Raw genomic sequence first — 10,799 nt, forward strand, 5'->3', positions numbered from 1 at the left:
CATGCAAAGATTTAGCTAAAAGGTGTAAAATTGCAATTATACTCACCTTCTGATCAGCATTTGTAGTCAAAGCTCTATCTGGATGGGTACTTTGAAATGTTAAAACTAACATCCATCCAATTTGTAACCTTTCTTTCCACCTTCCAAGTCCACAACATCCTCAATACTAGTTTCTTGGTGTAGCTCAATCTCACTGTCTCTAATAGCAAAGTACTCTTTAATGTCCATAATGGAAATTTTGCAGAACTCTTTTTTATATCTAATGGCAAGTGTCTGAGGTTCATAGAACTAGAGTAAGACTCTTTTTGATTGCATTGTAAAGATGGCACCTGCCAAAGATGAGCAAAAGCCAAATGGATGGAGAGTAAAAACAAAACTCTTTAATGCCAATGATGGAAATTTTGCAGAAGTCTGTGCTCATATCTAATGGCAAGTGTATGAGGTTCACATAACTCAAGTAAGACTATTTTGGGTTTTATTGTAAAGATGGTGCCTTGCAAAGATGAGCAGAAGCTAAATGGATGGAGAGAAAAATCAATGGAGAAGGTTGTATCAGAATAATTGATAGAACTCTATTCTTGGTTGCTTTTAGTAGATAGAGGAGAGTAAAAGCTTCACTAAGTTGAGTGGAAGCAATATGAAAGATGAGGAAAGGAAATGGAGAAGCGTGAACCTAAGAAACTAATAGAAGTCGAAGCTTCACAAAGTCAAAGATATAGAAGCTTAGCAAAAGCAATCAATCAGGTGCTTCAAAAAACATCATGTAATATGTTTTGGCCCATGCAAGTTTCAATTCATACAACTAACCCAATCTAGTTCGTGTGGAAACCCGGTTTGGTTTTAGTCATTGATGTTGTGAGAATTTACCATTTTCAAGATATGCACAACAAACAAGATTGCATGGAATGTTTTTTGAGATCCCTTCAAATTATTTCCTAGACTGGAGATATGGTAGCTTTCCTAAACATGAGATATGGCCGCTACTCTAGAGATATGACGGCCATGATGCAATGAAAGCCCTCATTTTCACCTCATCTCCCCTTCTCATAGTCTTTATCTCCACTTCTCATCTCCACTCTTTCCCACAACAACCCCCCTTTCCCTCTTCTTTTCCTCTCTTACTCACAACAACCTTAAGACTCTTATGCATATTCATAAGATGCTTATACAAAAGACTCTTATCTCTACATAGAGAGTTTTATGCATTACTCTCTTGTGCATAAGACTCTTATGCATATGGAGCTCCACTCCATCGTCCCCTCTTCCCAATCTAAGGACATAGCTACTAGAAGCATTCTCTCCATGAGATCTTGCTAGGGTATTCATGTTCCTAGCAGTGTTAAAGGTGAGTTTAAATGAGTTGTCGAGATGCCCACTAGGAGGTTGGGGAGTACTTGCATGCACCACCAACAAGACCCCTCTAGTCATAAGGCCAAATATATGTTATGTTATGAGTTCATTGGAATAGTTTATGTCAAAGAAAAAACAACCACATCGGAATAGTTTATTTAGATACTTCATAGGCACCTATCAATTTGGAATTGAATGTAGTGGAAGTCATATTAGGTTGTGTGGCTACTATGATAGAGGATTTGAATACAAAGGGAGTCATATCAGGTTGCATGGTCACTATGCTAGAAACTATGCAAGAGATTGTAATATAAGAAGATCAACCCAAGGTTATGCGTTTTCCTTGGTCAAGGAGAGATTCTATGGTGATTAAACAAGTAAAAACTAGCCATTTTCCATCACCAAGTTAGAATATAGAGCTCTCACAATAGAAGCATGTGCTACATGGCTCAAAAGCCTATTAAAAAGCTAACTATCTACATGAGACAAAACCAACATTAATATACTCGATAATAAGTCAGCTCATGAACTTGTAAAAAGGCTAGTATATCATTCTAGGATAAACCATGTTGATCTTAGAGAGCATTTCATTAAAAAAAATTGCTACGTGGTGACATCACACTATAGCATTGTGACAATAAGGATAATGCTGCAAAGACCTTTAACAAACTTCTTGGAAAACTGTTTTATGGAAAACACAATCAATCTCTTGGTATGACCAAGAGAAAGGATGTTCTCATTAGGGGGAGGAAATATGCCCAATATTCCTCCTTTAAACACCAAAACCACCATCATGAGGGAAGGCCAACTTCATGATGCTGACCTTAAGGGAAGGTGTTGAGAAAAAATTATCAACATCATGTAAATACAACGTGCATATTTGTTAATAATTGCAAGGGAAGAGTGATATAGACTAAGGTCCATGCTAGGGCAAGGTTAGAGTAGCATAGACTACGGTCCATGTTAGGGAGGTGTACATTGTAGGTTTTGATGAATTTCTCTCTTACTCACTCTCTCCCTGTCTCCTCTTCACTTTAACATGTGCTCGATTGGATTTGGTTCATATAAATATTGTAAAATACAAGGCTAATAAACACATAATCATTAGAAGGAAGAAAATATAATGCTACTTTCATCAATAATTACACTAGAAAGTCTTTATCTACTACATACAAAAAGAGATCCTAAGTGTTCAAGTATAATTTATTCTTAAAAGAGAGATAACACATTTGAGAAGTGATAATGGTAGAGACAACTTGTCAACATAGGAGTTAATTGTATTTTGCAAGAGCTATGCATCTTGAGGAAAATCTTATAGCAGATAAAACAGTTTTGAAAAAAGGAAAACGTAGGTAATTTGAGAAAGTTCTCGATGTATGTTTCAAACAAATGGTTTGGAAAATTCCTAATGGGAAAAAGCCATAAATACCATTTTATATTTGATTGATTTACATCAACTTATGCATCAACCTTTATGAAACAAGAGAAACATGAATGGGAGACAAGTCAACTATGAAACACCTCCGAGTCAAGTCAAGCATGATTGGGAGTCAAGTCAATAGGGAGACAGTAAAGGTATGACACAGTAGGAAGCATGAATGGGAGTCAAGTTAGCTATGAGACACCTCTAAGTCAAGTCAAGCATGATTGGGAGTCAAGTCAATAGGGAGACATCTCCATGTCTTTGGTTCATCAACCACATATTCTCATATTAAGGAGGACAAAAGGGGAAAGTCTGCATCAAAGAGTGAAAAATGTATATTTGTTGGGGATAGATAGATGAGAAAAAGGCATACGAGATTTACAAATTTAGAAAAAGGAGATTTCTTATAGTTGAGATTCTTTTTTTGAAGAAATTCCAATGGAAATTGTATGCCATGATCATGATCTATTGCATTTCAAAGAAAATTTCACAAAGGAGATACAACAGATGGATGTGTTGTTGAAAATATAGAAGAAGCATTGAAGGAGATATATAATCAGATGCAACCCTAGGTTAGCAAAACCTTGAGACTCATCAACTTATCTGCTATGGTGGACAAAGTTTATAGGCATGCAACAACCTCAAAACCTCAAACAAGATGAGTGAGAAAGCTAGTGGAAGAGGGTAAAGAAATTATTAAGGACAATAGACCTAGACATCAAGCTCTATGTTTCTTACTAACAAATTTCAAATAGCCAAAATCTTTTGAAGTAGAAACCCACTTGGACTCAAGCCATTGAGGAAGAATATAAAGCCATTAAGAGAAACACGTCCTGAGAGCTTGTGGATCCACCTATAATAAGTATATAGTTCATTGCAAATGGGTTTAGAAAGTTTAATTGAATGCAAATGGCATAATGGAATGATGCAAGGCTAGATCGGTTGTTTGTAAATGTTACTTTCAAGAGGAATGAGTAAATTTTAAGGAAGCTTCTATACCAATAATATGAATGACTACAAATAGATTCCTACTTTTAATTGCATGAACTTGGAACTTGTGTATTTATCATATGTTTTTCTTAATGGGATAAATATAAGAAGTATACTTGCAACAATCATTAATTCTTGAGGTAGAAGGAAAATAACATATGATATGGATCGAAGAAAAAGAACTAGGACTTGAGATGAAAGCAAAAGGACATATGGTATGGAAATTAAACAAAATATTTTGGGCTTGAAGCAATCTCCAAGGGCTTTGTTACAACAAAATTGATGCATACTTCAAGAAAAAAGGGTCTATTAGGAGTGAGCATAATCGTGGATTATAAATTTTAATTCAAAATTGAAATTTAAAAAACATTTCACTATATGTGGATGACAGTGTTCACTGCATCATGCAATAGAATGAAGATGATAGTTTAACTTTGAAATCGCAATTTGACATGAGAGATTTGTTATAATTGAATTATGTATTGATCATTAAGGTAAATAGATTTTGATATTTCTCAATCAAAGAAGATACATTGACAAGATGTTTTTCAATTAGAGAGGATACATTGATGAGATGCTCAAATAGTTTGATTTGGATAATTACAAACTTGCCAACACTCTAATTGAAATAGGTCACAATACCATATAGATTGAGTGAGATTAGTTCCAAGATGCACGTCATATTGGCAAGCAAATTGATTTATGTAATGATAGGGACTAGGCTAGATATCCATTATGCAATAGGTTTGGTCAAGCAAGTCATGCAAAACCAATATAAGCAAGCATCATTAGAAAGTATTAAAAAGGAACTTCAAGTACCTCAAAGGTACAGTGGACCATTAATTTTCTAAAGGATCTAGATAAAAAACCTCACATCACAGGACCTTGAGATGTAGATTGAGATGGAGCTAAAGAGGTAGAGTAATCATTTGGTTTCACATTCTTGCTCATATTATGGTCCACAAAGTTTATCTTTTGATCAATGTCTCTTGACACAGATATCAAATTTTTGGCTAGTGTTAGAACATACATAACTTAAATGATAGATTTCTCTTTGTGATCCATCAATTTCTATCCCTTCAATTGGTAGTGTTCAGTTGATAATGTTCTATCATGAACAAGTAGATATTCTAGTGTTGGCTTTGTTAGTCTGATCCTTTGAAGCTCATGTGCACAAATGTTGGTGAATATATGTACCATTAGATTGTCTAGTAGTGAACACATTGAGAGTGATTTTTAAGGTGTATTATAGATTCAATTATCAATATTAACATTTGGCACAAATGAGGATAGCTCTTTGGTAGAGTTATTTCCTTTAGTCTCTCATCATACTACCCATGACCACAACTAAAAATAGCTTAAGTATGCTCTTGTAACACCTTTCTTTTACCAAACTAGATAGTAATCCATTACCTTTGTTGCATATGTGAATTATTGCATTAATGGTTACTATACTAAAAATAGCTAAATTGTGGTCATGTAACACCTTTCTCTTGCTAAACTAGATAGTAGTTCAATATCTTTGTTGCATGTGCATATTGCTTCTTTATCTAGAATCGTTGTTGCTTTCCTTTGTGTTGATTTATTATGATTATCATTTTGTTGGTAGAAGTTGTTAGTATTGCTTAGATCTACCTTTGTTCCCTTTATGCTAATGATCATATCCTTGGGAATTCTACCATATTAATAGCTAAATTGTGGTCATGTAACACCTTTCTCTTGCTAAACTAGATAGTAGTTCAATACCTTTGTTGCATGTGCATATTGCTTCTTTATCTAGAATCGTTGTTGCTTTCCTTTGTGTTGATTTATTATGATTATCATTTTGTTGGTAGAAGTTGTTAGTATTGCTTAGATCTACCTTTGTTCCCTTTATGCTAATGATCATATCCTTGGGAATTCTATACTAAAAATAGCTAAATTGTGGTCATGTAACACCTTTCTCTTGCTAAACTAGATAGTAGTTCAATATCTTTGTTGCATGTGCATATTGCTTCTTTATCTAGAATCGTTGTTGCTTTCCTTTGTGTTGATTTATTATGATTATCATTTTGTTGGTAGAAGTTGTTAGTATTGCTTAGATCTACCTTTGTTCCCTTTATGCTAATGATCATATCCTTGGGAATTCTACCATTATTATGTGACCTATGAAAGTGATTACCATTGCTTCTAAACTCTGTATTAGACATTGAAGATATTGGAATGGTACTTCCATCAACTCCATTTCTCTTAGCTTATTCTTGAATCAAAAGTTTAGTATACACTTCTAATGTGATTTTGTTTTTTGGCAATAACTACAACCTTCATGTTGTCATGTGGTGATAGGGTAGACCTTCAAGACTCTACTCGATATTCCCATTCTCATGTTGGGAGGCAGTCGATAAAGCAAGTGGTGAAAATCAAATAGGAGATAATATCCATTCAAAAGATATTCATTCTCAAACCAATATATCTACTATAATCATTGGTGATCAAAGCAAAGGTTGATGTCAAGCAAATACATGGATTGAGGATCCCAACATAAAGGTTGAAGTCAATAAATTTCAAGTTTAACTTGAAAAAAATTTGTCCTTGTTTGACAACGATAACGCAGTGACACATACAAGCCACAAGCAACCTCGCCAATAACTACACACTAAGAAGCCAAGCGACTCGACTATCCATGACCTACAAACAATGGAGCTATGACTTTCTTGCATGCTCGGTAGCCCCTACAACTGGCTTACTACTATCTATAGCACCAAGCCAAGCCTACGATGCTTAGCACCTCCATCCAACACACAACTCATCTTCAACAAGCACACCTAGCCCTTACCGACGTGAGCAACGGTTGAATGAGCTCCAACCAACGGCACTCCATCTAAGCTTTTAAACCCGAACAATGACTACGAGCATCTCTATGACTCAACATTGACTCAAAGTGCCTCTTGTAAATGACCAATCTAGCCTCCAATAAGCAACTAATGCACAAGTACCAACTTGGACGACTCTCTATGACAACAACCAAGGGGCACTACACGACTTCTACAAACACCAAGATGGCCAACCTCAATGGCTGCTCCTTCACATGACTCAACAATGCCTCAACCACCAAGTGCCTCCAATAAAGACTCTACACAAGACGACTCTCACGCCAGCATTGAAGCAACTCCATCGACACACAGACTGAACATGAACCATGATGGGCTTTTTTTTTGTCAATAAAATCTTTCAAAGATTTTGTTTGCATTTGGTAGGATTTCATCTAACCCTGTCTCCCATAGGCTTGGCTAGCATAGTGACACATGGCACACCCTATCTTGCCATGTGGCACACCTAACACATCAACACTAAGCCCACCAGAAGTGCCAAATATCCACCTTATCCCTATCTACCACCTCAGCATGATGCCACATCATCCACTGATCAGCCATCACACGTCATTGTACCATGTCAACACCACAAACTCCACGTTGATGTTGACTAGTCAATGACCACATCAACAATCCACATCATCAAACACATCATTCGCCACATCATACAATTAACACATGGACCACAACTACCACAGAAGGAACCCAATGTTTCCTTTGCAATTCGTCTTAGTCTAGCCTGATATTATCTTGGAGACTATCTGTGAGCCTTGCAAGACATGCACTTGGTTATAATTGTGATCCCTTCATGGTCACCAAGTGTTGATAGGTTAAAAATGCACGTCCATTCCACTTGTATTGCAGACACAATTCTAGCCTATATGCACCTTAGACTATGTGTTGCTACTCATAGTGAAGGTATCTCATGTAGAAGGGAAACAAGCATCAACTAGGAGTCACGTGTGCTACAACATGGTGCAAATGAATATGAAGATGCTTTGGGGGATTTAGTAGGACCCAAGAAAGAGGTTCTAGCCATCTAGGGTAGGTCACATGGAGAGGGTGGAGGAGATACCCTTCTTCTCCTTCACGACATGGATTGGACAACATCTATAGATGGAGACATCGACCTCGACTCCTTTGAAAGAGAGACATTGGGGGGAGCAAAAGGTATCTCAAAAGGTTTGATCTTGGTTCTAGACGTGGCTATGGTCCAGCCTTCGACCCTCGAAGATCTCATACCTCGTTTGGTTGATCGCTTATTATGAGGGATTGCCTATAGGCCCTTGGTTAGAGTAGATGAGGGTGGATGGGCACTACTAGAGTTAAATGGAGGGTGTCTTGGATATGATCTTACATTGTCTCTAGAGCTACCCAAGTACTCAGAGGATTTGGCTAAGCTCCCTTCGGATTGTGGCCAGATGCAAAATATCCACCGAGACTTTGCCTAGGCCATGGTGGATTGGTTGATTGAGAGGGGCCATGCCTTCCATGATGTGTTATCTCTAGCCTATGGGATATATAGACAGAGCATTCATCATATAGAGCTACATGAGGTGAGTCCTCCTTCCCAACATCATTCTCCCTTGGCTCCTGAGGATATGTGTGGGACACAATGGTATGCATCACAGTGTGGAACATCTAGGTTGCACGTTCCATCCTAGTGATGGGAGGTCATTGAGTTCCACTAGCGACAACCACTCTGGTTGCTATTTTCCAGGACATCATCTACACTCTGCATGCCATCTAGGAGTGCAGGACATTCGACTCTAGAGCGACCATAAAATGTCGGGAGGCATTTCTGAAAGGCATGGCCTACAGGGGTTTTTTACATTCTCACGCTGCGAGGGATTCACTAGTTCTATAGTCCCCCCTTGGTTGTTAGCCCCTGTCCCTAAGATACCTAGGTAGTGGGATGGGTTCTCAAGATGCAAGCTAGGCTTCGCCAGGCTTGAGGGTTTATTTTTATCATTGCATTTGGGATAGTCGATTTGTCGGTTATGTATTTTCAAAGCATTAATAGAAAGTTTCCTTTTTTGTTTTAAAAAAACAAACAAAAAAACAAAGATCACTTGTTGTGAGATTTTAGGAATTAGTAGTGTGTAGTCTCAATGGTGACTCACATGTCGTGGGGATCTTGAAGGAATGCCGATGGGGCCTCCACTCCAAGCTACTCCTTGTGAGAGCAATGCAAGGCACGAGCCATCCGCATTCAAGCGGCTCTCAAATTGTTGTAGTGAGTTTCCATGAGAGAAAGAGGGAAGGGGGAGAAGGAAGAAGAGAGGGGAGAAGAGAAGGAGGAGGAGAAGGGAAGAGGAGAGTGAAGGGGGACGGAAAGGCAAACACAAAGGCACTACAAAGGAAACAAGAGAACACCCAAAGACACTCTTGAAGAGAAGAGGGAGCTTGTATTCCAAACTTGTGCATACAACAATGAAGACCAAAGTCAACCATTTCGTCTTTTATACAAGTCACCTTCTGAAGGGAGGGCCAACCCTTTTCCTTTCAGCATCTCTCTTTCTTCACATTTATAAGGCTCTTGGGCCCGTAGTGACATGCAGATTGTACTTAGCCTAATCTATCACTCAATGAGGCATAAAGATCACTGAGGATCAAAACATAGAAGAAACTCCATGAGAAAGACACATGGTAGGATTTACTCAATCTATTGTAAATGTGTGTGTACAGCCTTTGAGCTGCTTCTTCCAGTGGTGCATGAGGTCACTGTCTAGTAGTTCCTGGAACGATTGTAGGTTGGGTCTCCACTATACATCTTTCAGTGTGGAGGAGGGAGTAGTTTGAGGAACCTCATCATCTTCCATCGGCATTGGTTCCTCCTCCGCTGTCTCTGTGGGTGCCGTGTCGGTGGGTGTATGTACAAAATTGGCTGACTTAATCAGCGTATTGAGGGCCTCTTTTGAGAGGTCAATCGAAGCAATAAATGAGATGGACAGGGAGGTCCTGTGCTGTGCAGTGCTAGTATTAGAGGCATTAGATGAGTACTCACGAAGATTTGTGCGAGGAAGGGGGGGTAGGAGGGGTTGGGTGGCTTACTGGGTGGGTTGGGGGGGATCAATAGGAGGCGGTTGTGGAAGCTCAGTAGGTGGGATGAAAGAATTAAATATCGTGATAGCTTCTTGGCCCTCCTCCTTGGCAACTTCCTCGAGGTATGCTACATGGATTGTTTTAAAATTGCTAACCAAGGACTCAAGTGAGTCTTGGAGAGCTTGTAGCACCCGGTTATAGAGTATTATTATGTCGAGGGGATGGTATGCTGTGGATTGGTAAAATGTGAGATGCCCTTGCATTTGTATTACGGAGTCACGACCGTAGGTTTGCATCCAATTGATGTGAGCTTGCAGACTATCTAGAGTATATACCCACGGGCCGAACTCCACGGGCTTAGCTAATTGCATCACATCATCGTCCGTTGGATAATTTGTGGTCTCCATGATGACGCGGCACCAGGCCTGGAAGTTAAGAAAAGTTGGATGAGCAGCGAGAGTCTAGAGGTCAAAGGGGCGAAGGAGAGAGAGGCTAGATGACTGAAGGTCTAAGGAGAAATAAGACATGGTGAGAATGGGGTGGCAATGGTCGCTCGGGATTGCGACGGAGGATGGTTTGGAGGGCGTTAGGAGGGAGTGGGACAGTGAGGTCGAGGTGGAAGATGAGATTCTATGTGCAGAGTGCATCGAAGTGCATTTGGAGTGTTTGCAGGATAGTGCGTGGGGCGAGTGTGTAGGTGGCTAATTGTGCGAATACTTCCCTATACATATGAAATTCCCGTTGCTCGCGCGATCTTCCAACCCGGAGTCCTCTGTGTGGTGTGGGGTATGTAGCCACTCGTTCTGTATCTGCATTGACACAGTCACCACCCGTTCCTATGCCAAGAGATCCTGCAAGGTCTGGATCTGGTGGTTGTAGCCCTCTTGAGTTCATGCTTGCTGTATCTCTGCTTACGCATGTTGTTCGTTTGGAGTTCGAAGGCGGGACTCTACTTTGTTGACCTGGTCCATGAGTGTTTGGACCAAGGATCCACTTGGCAGTGATGAAGGAGGTAGTCTCCTGTGGATGGGCCGTGGTTGAGGCCGAGACTTGGGGTGTAGCAAGGGCTACCAGATAGCTTGAGCTCCTCGGTGGAGGCCAATTGTGATCGTCTTGTCACCCGAAAGATCGTCCACCAT

Source organism: Dipteris shenzhenensis, chromosome 16, assembly GCF_047967505.1.
Source record: "Dipteris shenzhenensis isolate YYH24624 ecotype China chromosome 16, Dip_SZ_1.0, whole genome shotgun sequence".
NCBI classification, from domain to species: Eukaryota; Viridiplantae; Streptophyta; class Polypodiopsida; order Gleicheniales; family Dipteridaceae; genus Dipteris; species Dipteris shenzhenensis.